This window comes from Dipodomys spectabilis, unplaced genomic scaffold, assembly GCF_019054845.1.
Source record: "Dipodomys spectabilis isolate Male_0828 unplaced genomic scaffold, ASM1905484v1 ptg000102l, whole genome shotgun sequence".
Classification (NCBI taxonomy): domain Eukaryota; kingdom Metazoa; phylum Chordata; class Mammalia; order Rodentia; family Heteromyidae; genus Dipodomys; species Dipodomys spectabilis.
Genome location: NW_024870779.1, coordinates 5,761,544 through 5,788,538, shown reverse-complemented (window position 1 = coordinate 5,788,538; position 26,995 = coordinate 5,761,544).

Below are 26,995 nucleotides of genomic sequence, written 5' to 3'. Positions count from 1 at the left end.
ATCCATTTACCATTTTATTTTTGCTCTTGTTTCAAATTATTTATTTCATATTTTTTCTCTACAATCAGAGATGCAATATAGAATTGGCCTGATGTAAAATTCACTGAGATTTACTTGAAAGCTTAATATGTGATCAAGTTTTTAGTCTTCCTTAACGCTTGAAAGAAAAGATTTCTTCCATTTGTAGGGAAAAATCCGACTGTTATTTTCATAGGAATTCTTATTTATTCAAATGATCTGGGTCTTGTTGTGTACAGTCTTTTTCTTTTGCTCATTTAAAGAATGAGAGTGTTTAAGTCTCTTCTACAAAGCATGCATTTTAATGTCTTTTCACTAACTTTCCTAACATTTTATAACTTTATCTGCTATGTTCAAGTCTCCCAGTCAATGAATACAGTGATTCTGGGTATGCCAACTTGTATAAAAAGATAAACAACTAGGTTGCTGGTGGCTCCCACCTGAAATCGAATCCTGATAGCCAGGCAAGAAGCCTGCCTGGGCAGGAAAGTCTGAGATTCTTATCACCAGTGAACAAGCAAAAAGCCATAGTAGAAGTGCTCTCAACTGGTAGAGAGCCATCCCTGTGCATAAAAGCGGAGGGATACTGCACAGCCATGAGTTCCAGCCCCAATACTGGCACAAACAGTCATTTCAAACAGCTGTCAGTGCACTGGAAGGTCATCAGACCACAGCTGGGCTTGGGGAACTGGCAAAGCAGGTTCTTGGACTCCTAAGTGTGAGATGGGGACCTCCCTGTTCCAGCATGGCTGCCTTAGGAAATATGTGTCAAGGAGGTTGTGTGTTTGTGTGTGACTACAATGCATAAACACAATGAAAAATCTGAAGCCATCTGCTCTGCCGAGAATGTCCCATCTAATTGGCACCTGGACTGAAAGGCTCCCTCTAGTGTTTGACGTTTAAGTTGACAGTTACAAAATGACCATAGTGGGTGTTTGACATTTTTCTAGGTATGGCCAAGTCCAGGTCCTGAACTGAGGATCTTGTGCGCTCATTCAAACCACATCCCCAGTTCCATCTTATTGCTTGCTAATTAGAGATAAGAGTCTCATAGGCTTTATGTCTAACCTGGCATCAAACCTGGATTCTTAGATTTCAGCCTTCTGAGTAACCAGTTCGACAGGTTTAGCTCAGATGAATTCATATTTTACTATACCTATTGAATTTTGTAACTTTTTGTAACATTGACCCTTCTAGGAATAGAATAATTTCACCATGTCTAAAAGAAAAAAGGACTTCATTTTAGACCATGTATGTTGCACATGCATTATCTAATTGATCTCATGGTCCATGCATTGTCTCCAAGCTTCATTGCTCAAGGCCAGTGCTCCACAGCTTGAGGCAGACCTCCAGGCCCAGCTCTTTGGTTAACCAGAGATAAGTTAAGTGTCTCTTGGACTTCATAGCTCAGGCTGGATTTCAAACCACAATTGTCAATCTCAGCCTCACAGTAGATAGAATTATAGACGTGAGCCACCTGTGCTCAAATAATGGATGCCTTTAGAAATATATAAAATGTGTACTCTGTGCGGCACAAAAGAAACATATAGTGAGGTCTCTTTTCTAGTTTACATTAATACATACATGTTTTTAGACATAAACACATATTTCTTACATGTTTTTGAAGATGAGGAGAAAGAAGACTGAGGAAGAAAGAAAGAAGATTTGTAGTGTCACACAAAGTGCCAAATGAAACAGCTTCAAGAGAAAATGCTAAGTGAGATGAAGTGTAAATTGTAAGCATTTTATCATTTATGGAAAAAATACAAATATTTAGCCATGTGTGCAGACTTTGGCCTAAATTCTACTTAATGCAGGGGCACAGATGTGGAAAACCAAAATTGTGACCACTGGAGGCGAAAGGGTAGCAAGATTCCTATGAATCAATGGAAAATGGAAGGGGTGGTGCTCACTTACATTCCAAAATCAGGAGGTTATCAGTCCAGAATGGCCAGGCCAAAAACGCAAAGCCTTATAATGGGGATTAACTTGGAGAGAATGAGGGAGAAAGTCACAATGTTTAAAAGGAAATGTACTCGTTACCTGACTTATGTAACTGTAATCCCTCTCTCCATCACCTTTACAACAACATTTTTAAATCTAAAGAAACAAAAGCAAAACCAACATTAGCTTCTACATTCAGTTTGTTTCCATATTTTGTTCAGATTATACATTTTAGAGAAAAATATTGCCTCATAAAGCTAGTAGTCATCAATGTAAGGTGGTGCTTATTTGATTTTAACAACTTGATTTGCTAATGCCAATTTTCAGTCAAAGCAAATACTAGTGCACTGTCTTTTCAGTCCTCCTCCATTAGAGAAAAAATAAAATCTTGATGGCATAGATAATATCTTGATTTTTTTGTTGGTTGTGGTATTTCCTCACTGTGGCCCTGATGAAAGTCATTCCTTTTGGCTTTGTTTCCCTCCCCCAATCCCCGCCCTCTGTCTTTTGTCAGTTGTGGGTTCTGAAGTCTGGGCCTGGGAGCTGTTCTTCAGCTCTTCAGCTCAAGGCCAGTGCTCTACCACTTGAGCCACAGCACCACTTCTGGCTTTTTCTGCTTATGTGGTGCTGAGGATAGAACCCAGGGCTTCATGCATGCAAGGCAAGCACTGTACCTCAGCCACTTTCCCAGCCTCTTGTTTTTTGTAATGCCAGCATCTGAGCTTGAATTCAGCACTTTGACTCTGACTTGGTTTTCTTGTTCAAGTCTATAACTCTATTACTTGAGCCACCATACCTCCACTGTGGCATTTTGCTGGTTGGCTGAAAGTAAGAATCTCTTGGGTTTGTTGATCCAGATGAGATGTGAACCATGATTTTCAGATCTCAACCTTCTGAGCAGCTAGGAATTGGGGCATGATCCAGCAATGCCTGCCTGCAAGCCAATCCTTTGAACATAATTGGATGAAGAAACATAGGTCCCATGGTTTCCCTTATTTGCAATATCTAGTATATGTCTGAGTCAAGCAGAAACGGTCAGATAAAGTGATGTTAGGGAAATGAACCCTAAGGTATGTATTCAAATGTTCTTTTTCTTTCATGCAATTGTTTCTAACACATTTATGAGATTATTTCTTTGTTGCTTTGTATGTCCCTCTCCCACAGTATAACCCCTGCTTTCACTGTATTTGATGTTGGTATAATTTGTGGAGGGGAAGGGGAAAACAAACTCGTTTAAATAGGGATACAGGAGGACCCAATGCAACAATGAGAAGTACAAGTCAATATGTCTAAAACAAACTTTACATCTTTGGTGGGTGGGCCTGCGGATTGGAATGGTTGGGTGAGGGAAAGATGGGAAGGGATGGGAAGGGGAAAGAAAGGAGGAGGCTACAATGCTTGATAAGATATGCACTCATGCACTGGGAAGGTGGCCCAGTGGTAGAGTGCTTGCCTTGCATGTATGAGGCTCTGGGTTCAATTCCTCAGCACCACATAAACAAAAAGAAAAAAGCCGGAAGTGGCACTGTGGCTCAAAAGAGCGCAGACTTGAGCTGAAGAGCTGAGGAACAGAGCCCAGGCCCAGGATTCAAGCCACACGACCGGACCCAACCCCCCCCCCCCAAAAAAAATGAAAAGAATTGTACTCATTATCTTGACCATGTAATTTTAACCGCTCTGTACATTATTTTCACAATAAAAAAAATTGGATGATAAAGATTGGCTGTTGCTCAATAGACGCTATGAAAAATATAGTTTACAGTTGGTGCCCTACAATAATGAATAGGCCCTGACAAGTTTGAGACACTGAGTGGATGGCAAGTTTTTAGTTTATTGGGATACGATGTTTCTAGCACAATAAGGAAGAATACATGAGGCACCAGACTGGATTCCTACCACTGATAGAAGAACATAATCCACATGTTAACAAGCTTTGCAGACTTTCACAGATAAAATACACAATGATTTGGCTTCTGTGTGTCTGTGCATGTGTGAGTAAGTGTACACAAATATGTGTGTGTGCTGACCTGGGGTTTGAACACTCAGGCTTCATCTCAAGGCCTCAATCTCACTTGCATTTTTCACTCAAAGCTGGTGATCTACCCCTTGAATCATATCTTCACTTGCAGATAGTCAATGCATCATTAGAGACAAGATGTTAATGGACTTCTGTGCAGGCTGGATTTGAACCCTGACCCTCACATTTCAGTTTCCTGAGTAGCTGGAATTGCAGGCATGAACCACTGATGTCCTGCTAACATCAAATTTTCAGGTGCTGCTATGTCACAGCAGGACCCGAACAATTGTGTGAGTGGTGTTTGCCTCTTAACATCAACTACAGGACCAGATTGTCAGATTGCCTTTTTACAAGATAAAGAACATCCCTGCCTGATCTGCAATGAAAATAAACAGCCCTGTGCACACAGTTGTGTGCATCTGAGCATTACTTAGGAACTCTAAGGCAGGATACCACATTAAACAAGAAAAAAGACAAAAGAAATACAAAAATCAAACACACAGCCCCCCTCACCTTCCCACTCCAAACACACTGGAAACCACTGAACTACCCGCAGCCCTGTTGAAAAACTTTGGGATGGGGCCTCATTAAACTGTTCAGGTGACTTTGAACATGTGACCCTCCTTCCTCAGTTGCCTACATGGCTAGGATTACAGGCTAGGATTATATGGCTACTATTACTCATACAGCTGAATTACACAAAAACATTGTGATGAAATGTGTGCATTTTCATGCACATACTAGAAAGAAGAGTTGATTGTAAGCATAACCTGGGGTCGGGATGGTTTGTAGCTCAAAGTAAACCTTGCTTAGCATGTGCAAGGCCTGGGTTCATCCTCAGCATTGCATGCCAAAATATTGCTATCACTCATAATCAAGAATCCTCATTAAATGGGACAAGCACTGGTACCTCATGGCTATAATCCCAGGTATACAGGAACATGATATCTGAGGACTGAGATTCAAAGCTAGGCTAGATAGACAAATCTAACAAACTCTTAACTCCAACTAATATGCACAAAACCAGAACTGAAGGCATGGGTTAAGAAGTGAAACACCAGCCTTGAACAAACAAGTTGAGTGGGAAGGCAAAATACAACATTCAAGCCCCAGTATCAGCAAAACTATACAATGTTCAGCATACCAAACACTCAGAGCTCTTTCCCTACCTTGTCATACCCTCTAACTTCTTTGCAATACAGCATTTTAGTTTTACTTTTATAGAACTTATCTCAACCAATACAATTCTCTTTGGGATGGATGTACTCTAATGCTTTCCTTATTAATGATTCATATTTTTCCACGTTATTTCAAAGTGCAGGAATAAATTTCTACTTGTAGACTGGGGTGTGGTGGAACACAACTGGAATCCCAGCACTAGGGTACTAAAGAACAATGTTCATGAGTTCAATGTCACACTGTGCAATAGAGCAAGACTCTTGTTGCAAAAACAAAAAGTTCAGGCATTTTTCTTTTGGGAGTCATATCGATACTGAAGCTGGAACTCAGCACCTTGTTCTTGCTAGGCACTCTGCTATTGGAGCTCACTCTTTCAGCTTGAGTCCGATTTTGAATAGGATCTTATGTTTCTGCCAGGACTAGTGTGGCTTGTACCAAATGACAGGCAAATACCACCAAGCCCAGCTTCATTAGTTGAGATGATGTCTCTCAATTCTTTGCTCAGGCTGGCCTCACAGCATGAACTTCCTAATCTGTCTTCAGAGTAGTTCTCATTACAAAGTAAGCTACATGAATTTTATGTCATAACGCAAGTATTTTATTGCATCCTGAAAATATCACAAACCATCAGTATAAACTTGGATCATATTTCAGCAGTCCACTAATTATTCAACATTTTAATCTTTTCCTCCTTTTTCTGGTTCATTTCTAGAAACAAAAAGCATACAAAATTTCCCTGATATCTTGTTTGTTGTGCTAAAGCTTGCCTAATAATAGCAGCTGAATTAGAAAGGAGTTCAACATCCTTTCCTTCAAGGATTAAAACAGTTCCTGGGCTTCAGACACTGAACAAGCCACACCTGTCCTCATCCACACTCCAGATGTATTTCTCACCCACCAAATTTCCCCTTTCTATAATAGACCCATCTCCTGAATAAGAATCTTGAGGGAAAGGAGCTGACACAGAGCTCTTCCTGTAAGAGGAGCTGCTGGATTACCAAGAGAACGTTCTTCATGAAGACACAGTGAGAACAGTGCTTGGTTTGCTGTTTCCCATTTGGCAGCGTGGAGTCTGTTCTTTTTCTTCCAAAGGAGAAGGAGTCTTACACTGTCTCTTTAATCTCACTCTAATCTGCCTTCATGATCACTGTGTGTCTCTTCCTAGAGATAAGCATATTCTGGCTGCTCAGAGAGGTCTTCATTCCCACAGCTGATGCTCCAGACACAAACTTCTTTATTTATCTCTCTCCATCACTGTTTTTCTCTGTCTCTCTACCTATGTTATTATATGGTGTGTGTATATGCGTGTAGGGGGATGCACAGGTGCCTGTGGTGGAACTTGAAGTCAGGACCTGTGCTTTCACTTGGACTTTTTGCTCAGGGCTGGAGTTCTCTGCTAGAGCCCCAGCACCAAATCCACATTTGCAGGTTAATTGGGAAAAATGTCTCACAGACTTCACTTCCATGGCTGGCTTCAAATCAAGATCCTCAGATCTCAGCCACCTGAATAGGAAATATTGTAGTCATAAGCCAACACCAACTGGCTTGATGTCTTTGTTCAGATGGAATCTTACTGTGTACACCAGGCTAACCCAAAACTCAGGATCCTCCTGCCTTTTTCCCAAGGGCTGGGATTACAAGCATGCAGATTCAACTTTTTGGATACTAAAGTTATAATTACAACAGCACATCTCAATTCAGATTGTTCCCACATTACATTTCAATTGCTTAACTGACACCTCTGAATTATTGGCTACCGTTGGGTTCTAGAAAGTTCTTCAGTGGCCAACTGCAGAGGAGGGAGACATGCCCTCACAATGTCTGCTCATGTGCTATCCAGAAGAAACTCTAGAGTTGCAATCACTAGCATGAAAATTTTAGGATGGCTGGAGATATAGCACAATTGGTACAGCAACAGACTACTACGCTCAACGTCTGGAACCAGCCCACACCGACCACACCACCACCAGGAGACAAAAAGGGATACAGAAAAAAGGATACAGTGGACTCATTGCTACAATGAGATGTACAAAATCCTATATTGAAAAACAAACTTTACAATTTTTGTGGTAGAAGGGAGGGAGTGCAGTTGTGGAGATGGAAGAGCAGGGATGGTAAGTTAAGAACAAACGAGTAGACAATAATGCTTGATAAGAAATGTTCTTATCACATTATTACATTGCTTATGTAATTGTAACTTCTCTGTGCAGTATTTTCACACTAAAAAAAAAGTCTTAAAAAATGAAAACAATCTATAAAAAAGGAAAAACAACACTTTCAAGATAGGAAGAAACTACAATTCCTGGCTGAATCCTAGAAGGCCCAGGCTAGGACATTGGATTTCTGTATAGTATCTTCCTGAGCTGTTTATTGTTCATTGTCTGTCTGGTCTATGACAACACTACACAGGGGTGGAAAGGGAGCACTTACCATGTCCTTAGGTAAAAGCCAAGCTCCTTCTAAGCAGCTTTTCTTCACTCTCCCCAGTGTCAATAATCACTCATGGCTTTCATTGCTCAGTTTGCAGGAATTCTCTGAAGAAGTCAGCTAATAGGGTTAGGAACTAAGCTGGGCACCAGTGGCTCCTGACTCTAACCCTAGCTCCTCAGAGGCTGAGACAGGGAGCATGACAATTCCAAGCCAATGGGGCAGAGAAGTCTGTGTGTGAGATTCCCCCTTCAAATAACCAGGGGAAAAAAACAAGGCCAGAGGCATGGTTCAAGTGGTAGAGCATCAGAGAAAAACCAAGCCTAGGGAGTACAAGGCCCTGAATCCAAACTCTATCACATGCAAAGACTGGAACTGGGTAGACCAAGTCCAGGTTGTGACCATGTTCACACATGTGGCATCACCATAAATCAAACATCTGATCCCAGAAACTTTCCTATGCATCCACCCCATCAAAGAGCATTTTTCTTGATCACACATGTATAGTTTTGATCTGGAAGGTTCTCTAGAGGCCATGTGGTAAAGACATGGTTCCCAGTGTGGTGCTAATGAGAGTTGGTGGAACCTTTAAGGGTGACAATGAGAGAGAGGTTGTCGGGTCATTGGGCATTCCTTTGATAGGGATTAGGGAGACCGTATCTTAACCAAGTAACATGTGGTGGTACATGTCTGCATCTCTGTTACATGAAAGGTCTGAGTAGTAATGTTTTAGTTCAAGCACAAAGCATGAGACCCTATCAGAAAAGAAAGGGAAGAAAGGAAGAAAGGAGTAGAGGCATAGTGGTCAAAAGCTTCCTTTAGCAAGAATGAGACTCACAGTTCAAATACCAGTACTTGACAAAACAGTATAAAATAATTTAACTTGAATCTACATACACTCACACTTAAAATGAGATTTAAAAACCCCACAAAACATAAGAGGGCAGAGCAATTAACAAACCTCCAGAAAAAAAAAACTTTTGGTCTGTGTCATGGGGTTGAACTCAGCCTGGGCACTGTCCCTCAGCTTTTCAGCTCAAGGTGAGGGCTCTACCACTTGAGCCACAGTGCCACTGCTTGGTTCTGGTGGTTAATTGGAGATAAGAGTGTCACAAACTTTCCTGCCCATGCTGGCTTTGAACCATGACCCTGAGATCTCAGCTTCCCTGAATAGCTACTATTATAGACATGAACCACCAACCCCAGCTTCTAGAAAACTTCAAGACCGCAATAATATCACTTGAAAAAAAGTCTAATATAGGCCAGGTATGTTGGCACATAAGCTCTGTGCCCAGCACTGCAGATGCTGAAGACAATAAGAAACTTCAGCCATTTCCTGTGTCTTCACATTTATCGATATCAACTTGTATCCCCTCTGATCTGTGCCAGACCTCCACTCTCAGAGTTACCTGACTCCCAGTTCTGTTGGTGGTTTTCCTGTTCTTCCTCTCTCCTTTTCTGTTCCTAAGGCAGGAGGACAGATAGCTCCACTGCATGGAGGAGCACAGCCACACCCTCATTCAGCTGGAGTCCTGGTTCACAGTCACAGGCCACAACCAGGTCACGGTGGTGGGTCCACCTAGGGCCAGGCAGTGGCTGATGGGCATGATATGGCTTTTGGAGCACCGGAACTTTCACTATCAAGCTTGAGGTAAGTGTCTGTGATCTAACTGTGGTTGAGGCTTTGATGCCTAGCTCTGTGCTCATGCATAGATCTTAAAGACTAGAACTGCTCAGGAATCTGAGAATCTAGATATTCCCACAGCCCCCGGCACTGCTGGACCCCAGAGTCAACCATGTTATGAATCAATTCATTGTGGGAGGAAAATGAATTATGGGTTTATGCATGAGTTCCCATAGAGGGGTGGGTGTGCTGGAATATCTCTTACCTCTCCCCTCCTTCCCCTGTGTCCCCACACAGGCTTTTTGTGCTCCTAGACTGTCTGACCTTTCTTCTTCCTGCCCAGGCTACCAGGTGCTACAAAGTGTGTGGAGTCAGCCCCTACCCCAGAAGGACTTGGGTGCCAGTCTCAGTGTCAGCTTGACTCCGTGGTGGTAAAAGGCTCTCAGGAGGAGTGATCCAGCTCTCTGCTTTCCTCAGGATTCCTTGAGTAGAGGACTTGATTTTCTTAGGCTCCCTCACACTTCATTATCCCAGGAAGACCTACCTCCTCTGCATAGCTAAGTGAAGCCATGGCAGACAGTGGTGGAGGTGGACATATTTGCCTTTGTTATCTCCATGAGGACTTCTAGGCACATGTCTGAGGGCAGTCTTCTAAAGTCTGTGTTCTGCTGGTGAATGAATGATATGCAATAAAACAGTTCTGCAGGCTACATAGCTTCTATATGGCTCCCTCTCTCTCTTTCCTCACTCTTTCTCTGTAAGATTTTCTTGCCATTCATTTCCCCCAAATCCCTCCCAACTTCTAAAAAACACAGCCTCTCTGAAGAGATCTCAGATTTCTTACCTTTCCAGTTAGTGTAAGCAAGGTTCCCGTGGAACCATTGATTACATTGTGTTCTCAAAGCAGGAAACAATCATGGTTTGCATTTGTCTCCTGAAAGCAGTGTGCTCAAAAATGGGATGTCATGTGGCAAAATCATCACTTTACCTGCTTCCAAGTCTCCGGTTCAACCAGCTAACAGTGACTCTCTTTATATAAACTTGAATGAAAATAACAAAAAGCTTGTGTGGTGAGCCACTCCTATATTCCTAGCTTCTCAGGAGGCTGAGGTTGGTTTATGAAGCCAGCCCTTGCAGGAATATTTGGGAGCACGTAATCTCCAAGTCACAAGCAAAATCAAAAGGTTTGGCCCAAGGGGTAGGGATACCAGGGCCATCGGGGACTCCTCAAAGTGTGAAGCAGGAGACTAGGGCTGGCTATGGGCCTGGTGACAGGATGGCCAGGGAGGACAAACCTGTAGTGCAGCACGAGTGGTTTACATGAGAATCAGCTGCTGCTACCTCTGTCTTCCAGCCACAGGATCTACATACCTGTCCTCTGATTCTGCAGAAATTCAGTGCAGGGGTTAGGAAGGTGGCTCAGTGGTAACGCGATTGCCTTGCATGCATGAGGCCCTGGGTTCGATTCCTCAGCACCACATAAGCAAAAAGAAAAAAGCCGGAAGCAGCACTGTGGCTCAAGTGGTAGAGCACTAGCCTTGAGCTGAAGAGCTGAGGGACAGTGCCTAGGCCCACAGTTCAGGCCCCACGACCGGACCTAAAAAAAAAAAAGGAATTCAGTGCACACCTGACCCCACCTCTGCCCTGGACAAGCCACCACCTTGTGTCCTGTGAATCCCAACAGCCTCCCGATGGTCACCTGGCAGCTGATTTTACAGAGCCCAAGTGATGGCCACCTCTGAAGACTCAGCTCAGCCACCAGAATCCCAAGGTGCAAGAGAAAGAGCTGGCCCCACCCCCTTAGCTCCACCCTGTCTCCCCTCCCCACTACACACTGCCTTGGGCACACAGGGGACAGGAGATCCACACACCACTGCATTTTGTTTGTGTTCTTCCAACCCTGGGTGTCCTAGGCTTTCATTCCACAGATGAAGAGCTGGGAATAGTTTTTCTGAGCACACAGTCCATGTCTCCTAACTATGGGCGGGCCCTGCCTCAGATGCAACTGCACCCACACAAGGCTAGATCCATGGCCACTCCTCTCACCTTCACCTGCTCCCTGCACACCATGGCCTTCCCTCCCACCTCCTCCAGGTAGCTGTGAGGGTCCTCCCCTCAGGAACACAGGCTCCATGTGGGGCTGCTTCAGTCAGCAGCTGGAGCTCATTGTTCTAGAACAGGGAGCTGGATTAGTATGAATGATGCAACTGAAGTGAATAACAGTAAAGTTTTATTAAAATACATCTTTAAATAACATAAAGAAAAAAAACAGGAAAAATTCCCTGCAGATAATTGGCAAGCAGAGGGAAAGGACTTGTTTTAGTGCTGCAGCTGGGCTCAGGGCAGCTCAGGACTTCCTGAGTCTCTACCAACACACCCAGATTTGTGCTCCCAGTGTTAATAGGGAAGCACACTGGGGTGTATCTGCTGGCGCTAAGTTGCCCTCTGCAGGTAAAAGTGGGTCCAGATCACACAGTCTGTGGAGCCTGTGACATCTCTAGAGCAGCAAGGACACTCACAGGTTGGAGTCCATTTGTTCTCTTCTGTGCCCTTGGGAAACTAGAGACCAAAGTCAGATATAATGTGGAATTGCTCTTCAGACATCCACTGGAGGAAGAGTGTTTTCTTCATAAGCATCGCTCAGAGACGCCTTCTGATGCCAGCAAAATAGTGCTTTACCTTGTGGTTGTTCTTCGTCTTCCTCCTTTGGTGGAATAGAGTCTGTGTCAGATACACTGGACAGCTCTGGGTCAGCAAAACAGAGTTGTGCTTCTTCATCTTCTGACTCATGTGCAGAAGAGTCTGTCTCAGATGTCAGAGACAAGTAATCCTCCAGGTACAGATCAGCTGCCCCCTGCTTGAAAGTTTTAGCTGCCACAAGTGGAAACTGTTCTTCCTCTCCTGATGCAGGCAGACGCTCAGTGAGGGCCTCATCAATGGAGCCCTGTGGTTGTTCTGAATCATTTGCCTCTGATGGAGAGGTGTCCTCATCATGTGCCCTGGGAAGATCCATAACAAGACGCAGAACTGCCCTTTTGGACTGTGGCTCCTCTGCTGCTGTTTCTAGCGGGACTGGGACTGTCTCCACGACTGTGCACACATCCACTGGGAGATCCACGTGGGTACATGGCAGTGCTGGTTCTTCTGCAGGCAGTGCTGGAGATTCATGGATCTGACGTGAAGAGGACTCGGCCATCCTGGCCTCCTGGATAGCTGGAGCACATGCTGATTCTTCAGCTGCTGTCTCAGCCCCACACAGCTTTGTCTTCAGTGCAGTGTGCACAGCCCACTTGGTGTCCACCACACTTGGCACCTGGGGTTGGCTTGGAGGAGTCACAGCAGTGTCCTCATACCTGCTGTCCTGGGCTGGGCTGCCAGGTGCCACTTGCCTGTCTCTCCTTAGGAACTGCCAGAAGGTTCTTCTGGGTCTGGGTTGGGGCTGGGGTCTGGGTCGGGGGTTGATCCAGTGTCTGCAGATGTCAGCCAGGCGCTCTCTGCAGGATCTCCTGGAGTCTGAGGTAGTGAAAAGCCGGCAGCAACAGGAAAACATGTTGCTTTCCTTGCTAACTCGGATGAGTTTTCCTGTTGTGGTTCTGGAATGTGGCTACTTGGAGACCTGGGTTCCAAGTTCTCTATGGTCTTCTGTCAAGTCTGTGGTCATATCCTGGGGTCCTCTTACCTAAGACTCTTCCTCCATCAGGATCCCACACTGTGCCCCTGGGCTTCTGCCTGCTCCTCATAAGACACTCACTATTTCCATAACTGTACATAGTTTTACCAGTACACCCCACCATCTCTGAAAAGGCCTGGGTGCAGTCAATGCCTCAGTTTCCAGAAAATGAAGTTGAATTCAGATGATTTAGTATCTGTTGCTTTGAATATTGTCATGTATGCATGAGATTCCCAAGGTTTGGTGTTGTTACTAATGCAACAAGTATTTGGTGTTGGAAATCAACTTTTTGGGGAGAGAAGGAGAGATTAGGGGAGGAAAGGAATAGAGGGACAATAATGAAGGAGTGGGTAACAATGTTCCACAAGAAATGTACTCATTACCTTACTTATTTAACTGCAGCCCGTCTGTACAAAATCTTTAGAATTAAAAAAAAATCTCACCTTGCAGAGACTCATAGGTAATGGAAACTCTTGTGGAGACTTACATAGGGGTTCACATAGGTGCACACACTCAAGTAGACACATACATACTCAATTTACATATGGTATCTGAGTATCTGATCCCCGTCCCCCAGTTCATATATTGTGATCTCATCTCTAAGTGGAATATATTAGGAATAAGTCTTACTGTGTGGTTCAGTTCAAGTACAGGCATCTACATTAGAACTAATACCTTTATCTATAGGACTAGAAACACATCTCCAATTAACCTTCAAAACACAGGAAGTGAACTGGTTGCCAGTGGCTCACATTTGTATTCCTAGCTACTCAGGAGGCTGAGATCTGCGGATTAAAGCCAGCCCTGGCAGGAAAGTCCAGGAGACTCTTGTCTCTCATAAACCACTCAGAAAACCAGAAGTGCCACTGTGGCTCAATCGGTAGAGCACTCACCTTGAGCTGAAGAGCACAGAACAGTGCCCAGGACCAGAGTTCTAGCCCCACAATGGAGAAAAAAATGCAGCAAGTGGACCAGGGGCTGGTGGCTCATACCTGTAATGGTAGCTATTCCAGAAGCTGAAGTATGAAGATCCCTCTTCAATATCAAACTGGACAGAAAGTCCCAGAGATTCTAAGATTTAATTAAACATTAAATTAAGCAAGTATAGCTGTGGCTCAAATGGTAGAGCAATAGCATTGAGCAAAAGAGCTCAGAGACAGTACCCAGGACCTTAGTTAGAGCCCAAGGACCAGGCTGAAACATGCGAGTGTACATGCACACATGCCCACATGTACGCACATACACACACACACACACACACACACACACACACACACACGTGTACACATGCACACAAGCACACACACAGAGCCATGAGGTAGTGATGTGATATTGATATTCAGATAATTTGGAAGATTGTTCTATGTTTTTATGTACACTGTGTTTGCAGTTTAAAAAGTATCTTTCGGGCTGGGAAGGTGGCTCAGTGTTAGATCGTTACCTTGCATGCCTTTGGCCCTGGGTTCGATTCTTCAGCACCACATAAGCAAAAAGAAAAAAGCCAGGAGTGGCGTTGTGGCACAAGTGGTAGAGTGCTAGCCTTGAGCTGAAGAGATAAGGGACAGTGCCCAGGCCCAGAGTACAGGCCCTATGACTGGACCAAAAAAAAACTTAAAAAAAATAAAAATTATCTTTCATTTTTCAGGGCTGATAGCTTATGCTAATAATCTTAGCTCATCAGCAAGCTCAAATCTTATCAAGTTGTTTGAAGCCAGCCAGGCAAGAACATTCCTGAGACTCATATATTCAATTAACCAACAAAAAAAATCAGAAGCAAAGGGGGGTTCTGAGTTAATGAGTACTAGGTTTGAGCAGAAAAAATCACCTATGCACTGAGATTGAAGACCAAGATGGACAAAAGGAAAACAGAATATATTTCATTGTATGGTTTGTTTCTTCCACAGGGGTGTGTGTGTGTGTGTGTGTGTGTGTGTGTGTGTGTGTGTTTGTCAGTCATGATGCCTGAACTCTGAGCCTGGGCACTATCCCTCACCTCTTCAGGTCAAGGCTAGTGCTCTATCCCTTGAGCTACAGCACTCCTTTTAGCTTGTTTTGCTTTTGTGATGCTTAGGAATCGAACCCAGGGCCTTATGCCTGAAAGGCAAGCACTGTATCACTGAGCCACCTTCCCAGCCACTATTTTCAGCTTCTTAATACTGTTTAGGTCTATTACTTTAAGAGAGGATGTCCATTATATCTCTATCAAGTTCAAAATTAGGTTTCTTTTCCTGATCCTTTTCATCCAAAACAGATTTTAATTAGCATTGTCTTTCCTATTTTATAGATTATTACATATCACTAAATTTGGACTACTTGGTTTATCAGCTTGATAGAATACTTTTAACTCTAAGGTATTAATTATACAAAGAAATAATACATTATTTCATTTTTCTTCCCAAGTTTATTAGTTTTACAATTTCCCTAATTGAAGCATATAAAATATTTTCCCTTTTCTTATGCCACATTCTGCACCTGCTTTAGTCTTGCTCTGTAGTGAAATAAAAGAATGCTCACAGTCAACCCTACTGCAGTAAAATCTCCACTTATCTCTCAGTCACCAGAAGTCACCTCACCATAATCGAGTTTTTGGTCAACATCTGAAAAAGTAATTCACCACCTACAACTCCATAGATTTCTGGTATCCAGCACTGTCATGTTCCCTAGAAATGGGGAAGGACACCTGGGAAAAAACTCTGTGTTCAACAACCTAATGTGGGAAAGGATTTCAGAAATTAGGAATGAGAGACCAGGGAGAAGGAAAGAATGGATTCATGCAGGAGAGAGTTAATATGCACTCTAAGAAAATAGGCATTGTCCTCACAGGGATAGACTGGAAATTCTGTGAAATGTGTTCTGAAATTGTCTCCACAAACAATGACTGAATTTCTCCTCTGACTCCCAGACTGGCCGGTGAGAGGATTATACCACCCCAAAATTCTACATTGAGAATCTATGTGTGGTGGACAGGACTCATTGTAGGATGAGGTGATTTACACACACTGAGGTTGTAATCTCTGTTGTTCAAGGGAGTCACCTGGAAGGCAGAGTGACCCCAAAAGGAAGGGAGATGGTACACAAGAGGCAGCACAACACTTAATATTTAACATATCTAAGTAGCTATACCAAGAGGTTTCCATTCATGCCAGATTATGAGTACAATGCATCTTCTCCTCAATGTGCCAAACCCAGCAATTTCCTCAAGTTACTGGTAGTTTTTATACGTGGACATTGACTCTAATGACTGTATTGGCTCACCCTTCTTTCCATTTATCTGCTCCACTTCCCTTCCCAACAGTACATGTGTTAGCACCATAATATGCATCTTATAAAATTAGAAGTTAGTTCTTCTAAGGAGTTAAACCAATACCACCCTCCTTTAGTTATACAACACTTCACTCAGCGAGTTCATGTTTATGTCCTGGTACTTGATTTCATATAAGATTATATCAAGTATGAATAATGCCTTTGAGTAGATTAAGGTGAGTTGAAATTTCTGATCCATTTGCCCTTTTTGCTCTTGTTTTGTATTGTTAATTTCCTATTTTCTCTCTACAGTCAGAGATGGAAGATAGAATTGTCCTGATGTGAAATTCACTGAGATTTACTTCATATCTTAATATGTGATCAAGTTTTTAGTCTTCCTTGAAGCTTGAAAGAAAAGATGTCTTCCAATTTTAGGGAAAATTCTGACTGTTCTTTTCATTTGAATTCTTATTTGTTCAAATGCTCTGTGGCTCCTCATATACAGTCTTGTTCTTTTGCTCATTGAAGGACTGAGAATGTTCCAGTCTCTTCTACAAAGTATATATTTTAATATGTTTTCACTAACTTTACAAATTTTTTATAACTTTATCTGCTATGTTTAAGTCTCCCAGTCGATAAATACAGTGACTCTGTGTATGTCAACATGTATAAAATGATACAACTAGGTTGTTGGTGGCTTCCACCTGAAATCCAATCCTGATAGCCAGGCAAGAAGCCTGCTGAGCAGGAAAGTCTGAAACTCTTATCTCCAGTGAACCAGCCAAAAGCCACAGTAGAAGTGCTCTCAACTGGTAGAGAGCCAGATCTGAGCACAAAAGCTGAGCGACAGTGCACTGCCGTGAGTTCCAGCCCCAATACTGGCACAGTCATTTCAAGCAGCTGTCAGTGGCCTTGCAGGTTATCAGACCACTGCTGCACCTGTCGAGCTGGCAGAGCTGGGACTTGGATTCCTGTGTGAGATTGCCACCTCCCTGTCTCAGCCTGGCTGCCTTAGGAATTATGTGCCAAGGAGGTGGTGTGTATGTGTGTGACTATATTGAAAGAACACAAGGGAAAAACCAGAAGCCATCTGCTCTGCCCGGAATGCCCCATCTAATGGGCACCTGGACTAAAAGGTCAGCACATTTAGGAAGTTCTCCATTGCAGGTGCTCAGAAACCTCTCATGGTGCCCACCTGGTTCCAGTACAAGCCCCTGAAGAGTCCTAGAGCAGGTCACCTGGAGTCCTGGCTGGCAGAAAAGACATATATTGGGAATGGGTAGGGGTGGAGATCCTCCTTCTAACCCCAGTGAGAGCCTCCTGGGTTCAAGTGGGAGTCAATGAAAACTCATGCAGGCTGCTTCTCTTTTCCCTTTGTGACAGCTGCTGGTAAGCAGGAATGTAAACAGTCCTAAAAATCATCAGGGCATTCCTCAAGGTGTGTTGATGGGAAGGCAAAAGGAAAGGGAAGGGCTTCCTCCAGCACTGACGGTTGTGTGAGCATCACCCTGAGACACATGGAGTCTGTTCCCTGCTGACAGCAAGAGTCATTGTCTGTCGGGTGCTTCCTCTATGCCCCTTAACCAACAGCACCTGCCTTTGCCTGTACTCAGGCCACTGAGTCCTCACTGGGAAAGCTTTCTAAGCTGCTACAACTCTATAGAATATGATGGGATGAGAAAACCTCTCACTTATTCAAATGTTCTGGGTCTTGTTATGTACAGTCTTGTTCTTTTGCTCATTTAAACACTGAGAGTGTTTAAGTCTATTCTACAAAGTACACAATGTCTTTTCACTAACTTTCCTAACTTTTTATAACTTTATCTGCTATGTTCAAGTCTCCAAGTCAATGAATACAGTGACTCTGGGTATGCCAACTTGTATAAAAAGACAAACAACTAGGTTGCTGGTGGCTCCCACCTGAAAACCAATCCTGATAGCCAGGCAAGAAGCCTGCCTGAGCAGGAAAGTCTGAGATTCTTATCACCAGTGAACAAGCAAAAGGCCACAGTAGAAGTGCTCTCAACTGGTAGAGAGCCATGCCTGTGCATAAATGCTGAGGGATACTGCACAGCCATGAGTTCCAGCCCCAATACTGGCACAAACAGTCATTTCAAACAGCTGTCAGTGCACTGGCAGGTCATCAGACCACAGCTGCTTTTGGGGAACTGGCAAAGCGGTGGCTTGGATTCCTAAGTGTGTGATGGGGACCTCCCTGTTCCAGCATGGCTGCCTTAGGAAATATGTGTGAAGGAGCTTGTTTGTTTTTGTGTGACTACAATGCATAAACACAATGAAAAATCCTGAAGCCATCTGCTCTGCCGAGAATGTCCCCTCTAATTGGCACCTGGACTGAAAGGTCAGCATATTTAGGAAGTTCCCAGGCTCCCTCTAGTGTTTGGAGTTTAACTTGACAGTTACAAAATGACCAGAGTAGGTGTTTGACACTTTTCTTGGTATGGCCAAGCCCAGGTCTTGAACTCAGGATCTTGTGCTCTCATTCAAACCACTTCCCCAGATCCAGCTTATTGCTTGCTAATGAGAGATAAGAGTCTCATAGGCTTTATGTCTAACCTGACATCAAACCTAGATTCTTAGATTTCAGCCTTCTGAGTAACCAGATTGAGAGGTTTAATTCAGATGAACTCAGATTTTACTATACCTATTGAATTTTGTAACTTTTTATGACATTGATCCTTCTAGTAATAGAATAATTTCACCATGTCTAAAAGAAGAAAGGACTTCATTTTAGAACATGTATGTTGCACATGCTTTATCTAATTGATCTAATGGTCCAGGCATTGTCTCCAAGCTTCATTGCTCAAGGCCAGTGCTCGACAGCTTGAGGCAGAACTCCAGGCCCAGCTCTTTGGTTAACCAGAGATAAGTTAAGTGTCTCTTAGACTTTCTGGTTCCGGCTGGATTTCAAACCACAATTCTCAATCTCAGCCCGCTAGTAGATAGAATTATAGACATGAGCCACCTGTGCTCAAATAATGTATGCTTTTAGAAATATCTTACATGTGTACTCTGTGTGGCACAAAAGAAACATATAGTGAGGTCTCTTTTCTATTTTACATTAATACATATATATTTTTATGCATAAACATATATATCATACATGTTTTTGAAGATGAGGAGAAAGAGGACTGAGGAAGAAGGAAAGAAGATTTGGAGTGTCACACAAAGTGCCAAATGAAACAGCTTCAAGAGAAAATACTAAGTGAGATGAAGTGTAAATTGTAAGCATTTTATCATTTCTGGAAAAAATATGAATATTTGGCCAGGTGTGCAGACTTTGGCCTCAAATTCTAGTTAATGCAGTGGCACAGATATGGAAAACCAAAATTGTGACCAGTGGAGGCGGAAGGGTATCAAGATTCCTATGAATCAATGGAAAATGGAAGGGGTGGTGCTCACCTACATTCCAAAATCAGGAGGTTATCAGTCCAGAATGTCCAGGCCAAAAACGCAAAGCCTTATAAGAAATCTAAGAAAATCACCAAAGTTTGGAGGTATATTTCAATTGATAAAATGCTTGCCTTGGAAGCTTAAGGCCAAGAGTTCAGAGGCAGAACTAGGTAGGTAGGTAGGTGGGTAGGTAGATAGATAGATAGATAGATACATAGATAGATACATAGATAGATACATAGATAGATACATAGATAGATACATAGATAAGACACATAGATAGATAGATACATAGAGAGATAGATAGATAGATACATACATACATACATAGATACATAGATAGATACATAGATACATAGATAGATAAATAGATACATAGATAGATACATAGATAGACATATAGATAGATACATAAAGAGATAGATAGATACATACATACATACATACATAGATACATAGATAGATAAATACACAGAGAGATAGATAGATAGATAAAGAGATACATAGATAGATGTATTTTTGGGAATGCTAAATGTGATTCCTTTTGTTGGGGAAGTTCATGGCAAGTCAAATTGCTCTTTGAGTAGCTTTTTCAATAACACCATAAATTCTGGGTGAAATGTTGGGCAGTCTAGAAGCTTGAACTTCAGTTTTAGTCTCACCTAACTGTTCTGCTGGATCCCCTGCAAGAGTTATGGGTATTGCTTTTCTTAGCCTTTCTTTTTTTAACCTGCCACTGGGGATTGAAAGGAGGTCTCTGCTCTCAAAACTAAGCTATTTACCTCAGGCTGGTGATCTACCACTTCAACCAAAGCTCCATTCTGGCTTTTTGATGGTGCATTGGACAGAAGAGTCTAATGGCTGCTTCAAACATTAATCCTCAGATTTCAGCCTCTTGAGGAGATAAATTTACCACTATTATCCACCAGTGCCCAACGTCCTTCCCACCCCCCCCCCATTGGATGTGGGTCTTGAACTCAGAGCCTGGGCACTGTCTTTGTGCTTATGGCTAGCATTTAGACTTGAGCCACGTGCCATTTCCAGATTTTGAGTGGTAAATGGAAGACTAGAGTCTCATGGGGTCTTTTCTTCCCAAACTGGCTTCAAATCCCAAACCACAGATCTTAGCCTCCTGAGTAGGTAGCATTACAGGCATGAGTTACTGGTGCCCAATATAGAGCCTGGCCTTTGGGTTGGTTTTGCATTCATGTTATGCTCAAATCTCAAGACCTCTGGCCCTGCAGTTTCCCTCACACTTCCTTGGCCTCTAGAGCTCCCACGGAGAGCACAGGTGGAGTGTGATTGAATTCTGAGTGGTGTCCAGTGGCTTGGTTTGGGCATTATGCTCCAACAACCAATACCAAAGAGTCTTGTAACTTCCTATTCTTAATGAGTGTTCACAGGTGTTGCACTGAGTGGAAGAGAAAAACATACAGGGATATTATGTGGTTTAGACAACAGAGACATTCAAAGTGTGGAATGAACTTCCCTCCTACTTTGCTAGGATTAGAGGCCCCACAGGTGGGCAGAAGGAATATAGGGAGGAGGGGTGTTGAGGAGGAGGAACAGTTTAGTATACAATTGGAAGTACAGGAGTGGAAGAGGGTGATCAAGAGCCATTAAATAATGCACAGGGGAATCCCAGCTCAGTCTCCAGCTCACCAAAGCTCCTTTGCCTGCAGGGAGACTCCAGCACAGCCATTCCAAGAAGTTTGAGACTCTTGTGTCTCTGGAGCAGGCAGAAGGGACTCCATTGCAGGTGCTCAGAAGCCTCTCATGGTTCCCACCTGGTTCCAGTACAAGTCCGTGAAGAGTCCCAGAGCGGGTTGCCTGGAGTCCTGGCTGGCAGAAAGGACATATATTGGGAATGGGTAGGGGTGGAGATCCTCCTTCTAAACCCAGTGAAAGCCTCCTGGGTTCAAGTGGAGTCAATGAAAACTCATGCAGGCTGCTTTTGTTTTCCCTCTGTGATAGATGCTGGTCAGCAGGAATGTAAATAGTTCTAATAATCACCAGGGCATTCCCCAAGGTGTGTTGATGGGAAGGCATAAGGAAAGGGAAGGGCTTCCTCCAGCACTGAGGGTTGTGTGAGCATCTGTTTCCTGCTGACAGCAAGAGTCACTGGCTGTCAGGTGCTTCCTCCATGCCCCTGAAACAACAGCACCTGGCTTTGCCTGTACTCAGGCCACTGAGTCCTCACTGGGAAAGCTTTCTAAGCTGCTGCAACTCTATAGAATATGATGGGATGAGAAAACCTCTCCACCCATCCTTATGGCTGTGATCGTCTTGGGTTTGTGAAGTCCCTGGGGCATATTTCCATAGGGCCACCGCACTTTTCCATTTATTGGGGTACTGGGACTTGATCTCAGAGCCTAACCTCTGTATCTTTGCGTTTCTGCTCAAGGCTGGTGCTCAAATACTTAAGACACATCCTATTTTTGACTTTTGCTGGATATGTGGAAATAAGAATCTCAAGAACTTTTCTGTCCCTGGTGGCTTCAATCTGTGATCCTCAGACCTGAACCTCCTGATCAGTTAGGATCACATTTGAAGCCACTGGGCATCAGGCTGCTACCACACACTTGCCAGAGGAGGGAACTACTGTAGGAGAGCTGGGCTGCACTGCAGTGATCCTCAACTCTCACCAAGGTCACCTGAGGTTCCACCAGGCTTAAGAGGAGAGAAACACACTCTCAGTGCTTCCCCCTTCTTTCCCCAAATCAGATAAATTTATATACAACTAAAGGGAACAGAAATCAAAAAACATCAACAGAGGCAATAAATCAAAAACAGAGAAAAAAGGAACTACAAACAGTACAATGGGACAGAAAAGCACAGAAATGGGGGGAAAAGGGTGATCCAATTCAGCAGTGAAACTCCATAGACACTGTGTTGGAAATAACCTATAACCGTTGTGGGGAGATGGCTGGGAGGGGAATAATGGGGAGAAAATGAGGGAGAAAGTCAAAATATTTAAAAGGAAATTACACATTACCTGACTTGTATAACTGTACATCCTCTGTCCACCACCTTTACAACAACATTTTTAAATCTAAAGAAACAAAAGAAAAACCAACATTAGCTTCTGCATTCATATTTTGTTCAGATTATACATTTTAGAGAAAAATATTGCCTCATAAGCCTAGTAGTCATCAATGTAAGGTGTTGCTTATTTGATTTTAACAACTTGATTTGCTGATGCCAATTTTCAGTCAAAGCAAATACTAGCCCAGTGTCTTTTCAGTCTTCCTCCATTAGAGAAAAAATAAAATCTTGACGGCACAGATAATATCTTTATTTTTTTGTCCGTTGTGGTACTTCCTCACTCTGTGGCCCTGATGAAATTCCTTTCTTTTGGCATTTTTCCCTCTCTCTCTCTCTATCTCTCTCTCTTCCTCCTTCCCTTTCTCTCTCTCTCTCTCTCTCTTTTGTCAGTAGTGGGTTCTGAACTCTGGGCCTGGGCACTGTCCTTCACCTCTTCAGCTCAAGGCCAGTGATCTACTACTTGAGCCATAGCACCACTTCCAGCTTTTTCTGCTTATGTGGTGCTGAGGATAGACCCCAGGGCTTCATGCATGCAAGGCAAGCATGGTACCTGAGCAACTTTCTCAGTCTCTGAGCTTAAATTCAGCCCTTTGACTATGACTTGGTTTTCTTGTTCAAGGCTGTAACTCTATTACTTGAGCCACCATACCTCCACTGTGGCATTTTGCTGATGGGCTGGAAGGAAGAATCTCTTGGGTTTGTTGATCCAGATGAGATGTGAACCATGATTTTCAGATCTCAACCTTCTGAGCAGCTAGGAATTGGGGCATGATCCATCAATGCCTGGCTGCAAGCCAATCCTTTGAAAATAATTGGATGAAGAAACATAGGTCCCAAGGTTTCCCTTATTTGCAATATCTAGTCTATGTCTGAGTCAAGCAGAAAAGGTCAGATAAGGTGATCTTAGGGAAATGAACCCTAAGATATATATTCAAATATTTTTTTCCTTCATGTGATTGTTTCCAACATATTTATAACACTGTTTCTTTGTTGGTTTGTATGACTCTCCCCCACAGTATAACCCCTGCTTTCACTGTATTTGATGTGGGTATAATTTGTGGAGTGGAAGGGGAAAAACTAATCGTTTAAATAGGGATACAGGTGGACCCATTGCAACAATGAGAAGTACAAGTCGTTTTGTCAAAAACAAACTTTACAACTTTGGTGGGGGGGAGGGGAGGGGGCCGGGTGCCATGGGGAGGTTTGGGTGAAGGGCAGGGAAAGATTGGGAAGGGGAAACAATGGAGAAGGCTACAATGCTTGATAAGAAATGTACTAATGAAATTGAAAGAGAAAGTTCACTACTGAACACATTCTATGAAGCTATCATAACCCTCATCCCAAAACCAGGCAGGGACTCATCAAAGGAATTGAACTATAGACCCATTTCTTTGATGAACATTGATGAAAACTTCTCAACAAAATTATGGCCAATCGACTTCAACAATTCATGCAAAAAATCATACACCACAATCAAACAGGATTCATTTCAGGGATCCAAAGATGGTTCAATATACACAAATAAATTAATATTATTCTTCACATCCACAGGAGCAAGGATAAGAACCACATGGTTATCTCAATAGATGCAGAAAAAAGCATTCGACAGGATCCAACACCCCTTTATGCTGAAGGTTTTGGGGAACTTAGGAATCCATGCAACATTCCTCAATATAATAAAGGTTGTATATGACAAACCTACAGCCAGCATTATATTTAATGGTGAAAAACTAAAGCCATTTACTCTTAACTCCAGAAAAAGCAAAGATGTCCATTGTCTCCACTTCTGTTGAATCTAGTATTAGAATGCCTAGCTACAGCAATAAGAAAAAATGCAAACATAAGGGGGTCCAAACAGGGAAAGAAGAAATAAAACTCTCCCTCTTTGCAGATGACATGATCTTGTATTTAAAGAATCCCATAGCCTCCACTCCCAAATTACTCAAGCTGATTCAAAACTTTGGCAAAGTAGCATGTATAAAATGAACCCCCAAAAATCAATGGCTCTTCTCTATGCCAACAATGAGAAAAGTGTGGCTGAAATTAGGAAAGCAACTCCATTTGTAATAACCCCACAAAAAATAAAATAACTAGGAATTAACTTAACCAAAGAAGTGAAGGATCTCTTTGATGAAAACTTTAAAAACTTGAAAAAGGAAATCAAAACAGAACTTAGAAAGTGGCAGAAACTCCCATGCTCCTGGATTGGAAAGATTAACATCGTGAAAATGGGAATACTTCCCAAGGATTTCTATAAATTCAGTGGGATACCTCTCAAAATTCCAAACTCATTCTCCAAGGAAATAGAAGAGGCAATCCAAATATTCATATGGAACAATAAAAGACCCCGAATACCAAAAACGCTCCTCAACGGAAAGAACACAGCTGGAGGAATATCAATACCAAATTTCAAACTCTACTCTAAAGCCATAGTAATCAAAAGAGCTTGGTACTGGCACAAGAACAGACCTCAGGACCAATGGAACAGAACTGACACCCCAGAAATGAACCTACAGACCTATAGCCATCTAATCTTTTTTAAGACAGCTAAAAAAATAGAATGGAAGAAAGACAGCCTCTTCAGTAAATGGTGCTGGCAATATTGGTTAACTACTTGTAGAAAACTAAAGCTACATCCTTATATATCACCCTGCACCAGAATCAACTCCAAATGGATCAAAGACCTCGGAGACAAAGCAGACACTCTGAAAACATTACAGGATGGAATAGGAGAAACCCTAGGTCTCCTTGGCTGAGGCCGAAATTTTCTTAATAGAGACCGGGAAACATAACAAATCAAAGAAAGGTTAGACAAACGGGATTGCATGAAGTTGTAGAGCTTCTGCATGGCAAAGGACATAGCTAGCAAGATCAATAGAAAGCCCACAGACTGGGAGAACATCTTCAGTAGCCATACAATGGACAAGGGTCTCATATCTAAAATATACTTGACAATAAAAAAATTAAATCCCCCAACAACAAATCTTCAATAAATAAGTTGGCTACAACTTAAGGAGAAACTTCTCTGAAGAAGAAAGAAGGATGGCCAATAGACACATGAAGAAATGCTCAACCACCCTAGGCATAAAAAATGCAAATCAAAACAACATTAAGATAGCACCTCCCCCCAGTTAGTATGGCAAAAATCAAGAACTCTAATAACAACAGATGCTGGAGGGGATGTGGACAGAAGGGAACCTTACTGCATTGTTGGTGGGAGTGTAAACTTCTTCAACCACATTGGAAAGTAGTATGGAAGTTCTTCTAAAGACTCCACATAGAACTCCCCTAGAACCCAGCAGTCCCACTTTGGGGCATTTACCCAAATGTTTACAAACAAGACCACACTAAAGCTATCAGCACAACTATGTTTATTGCAGCATTATTTACTATAGCTAAGATATGGAACCAACCCAGATGCCACTCAGTAGATGAATGGAACAAGAAAATGTGGTATATATACACAATGGAATTCTATGCCTCCGTCAGAAAGAATGACATTGAACAATTTGTTAGGAAATGGAAAGACTTGGAAAAATTATATTAAGTGAAGTAAGCCAAGCCCAAAGAAACATAGGTCCCATGGTTTCCCTCATTTGCAATATCTAGTATATGTATGAGTCAAGCAGAAAAGGTCAGATAAGGTGACGTTAGGAAAATGAACCCTAAGATATGTATTCAAATGTTTTTTTTTCTTTCATGCATTTGTTTCTGACACATTTATAAGATTATTTCTTAGCTGCTTTGTATGTCCTTCCCCCACAGTCGCAGTATAACCCCTGCTTTCACTGTATTTGATGTCGGTATAATTTGTGGAGGCGAAGGGAAGAAACAAGTCGTTTAAATAAGGATACAGGTGGACCTGTTGCAACAATGAGAAATACATGTCGTCATGTCGAAAACGAAATTTACAACTTTGGTGAGGGGGGGGAGGAACCGGTGGCGGTTGGGGCAGGATGGGAAGGGGAAACAAAGGAGGAGGAAACAATACTTGGTAAGAAATATACTCATTATCTTGCCCGTGTAATTGTAACCCCTCTGTACAGTATTTTCACAATAAAAAATAAAATGCATATAGAAGTAAAAAAAATTTTTTTTAAATATACTCATGGGCTGGGAAGGTGGCCCAGTGCTAGAGTGCTTGACTTGCATGCATGAGGCCCTGGGTTTGATTCCTCAGCACCACATAAGCAAAAAGAAAATAGCCAGAAGTGGCGCTGTGGCTTAAGTGGTAGAGTACAGCCTTGAGATGAATAGCTGAGGGACAGCGCCCTGGGCCAGAGTTCAGGCCCCATGACCGGACCGCCCAAAAAAAGAAAAAAATGTACTCATTATCTTGCCCATGTAATTGTAACCCATCTGTACAGTATTTTCACAATAAAAAAATAATTGGATGATAAAGATTGGGCATTGCTCA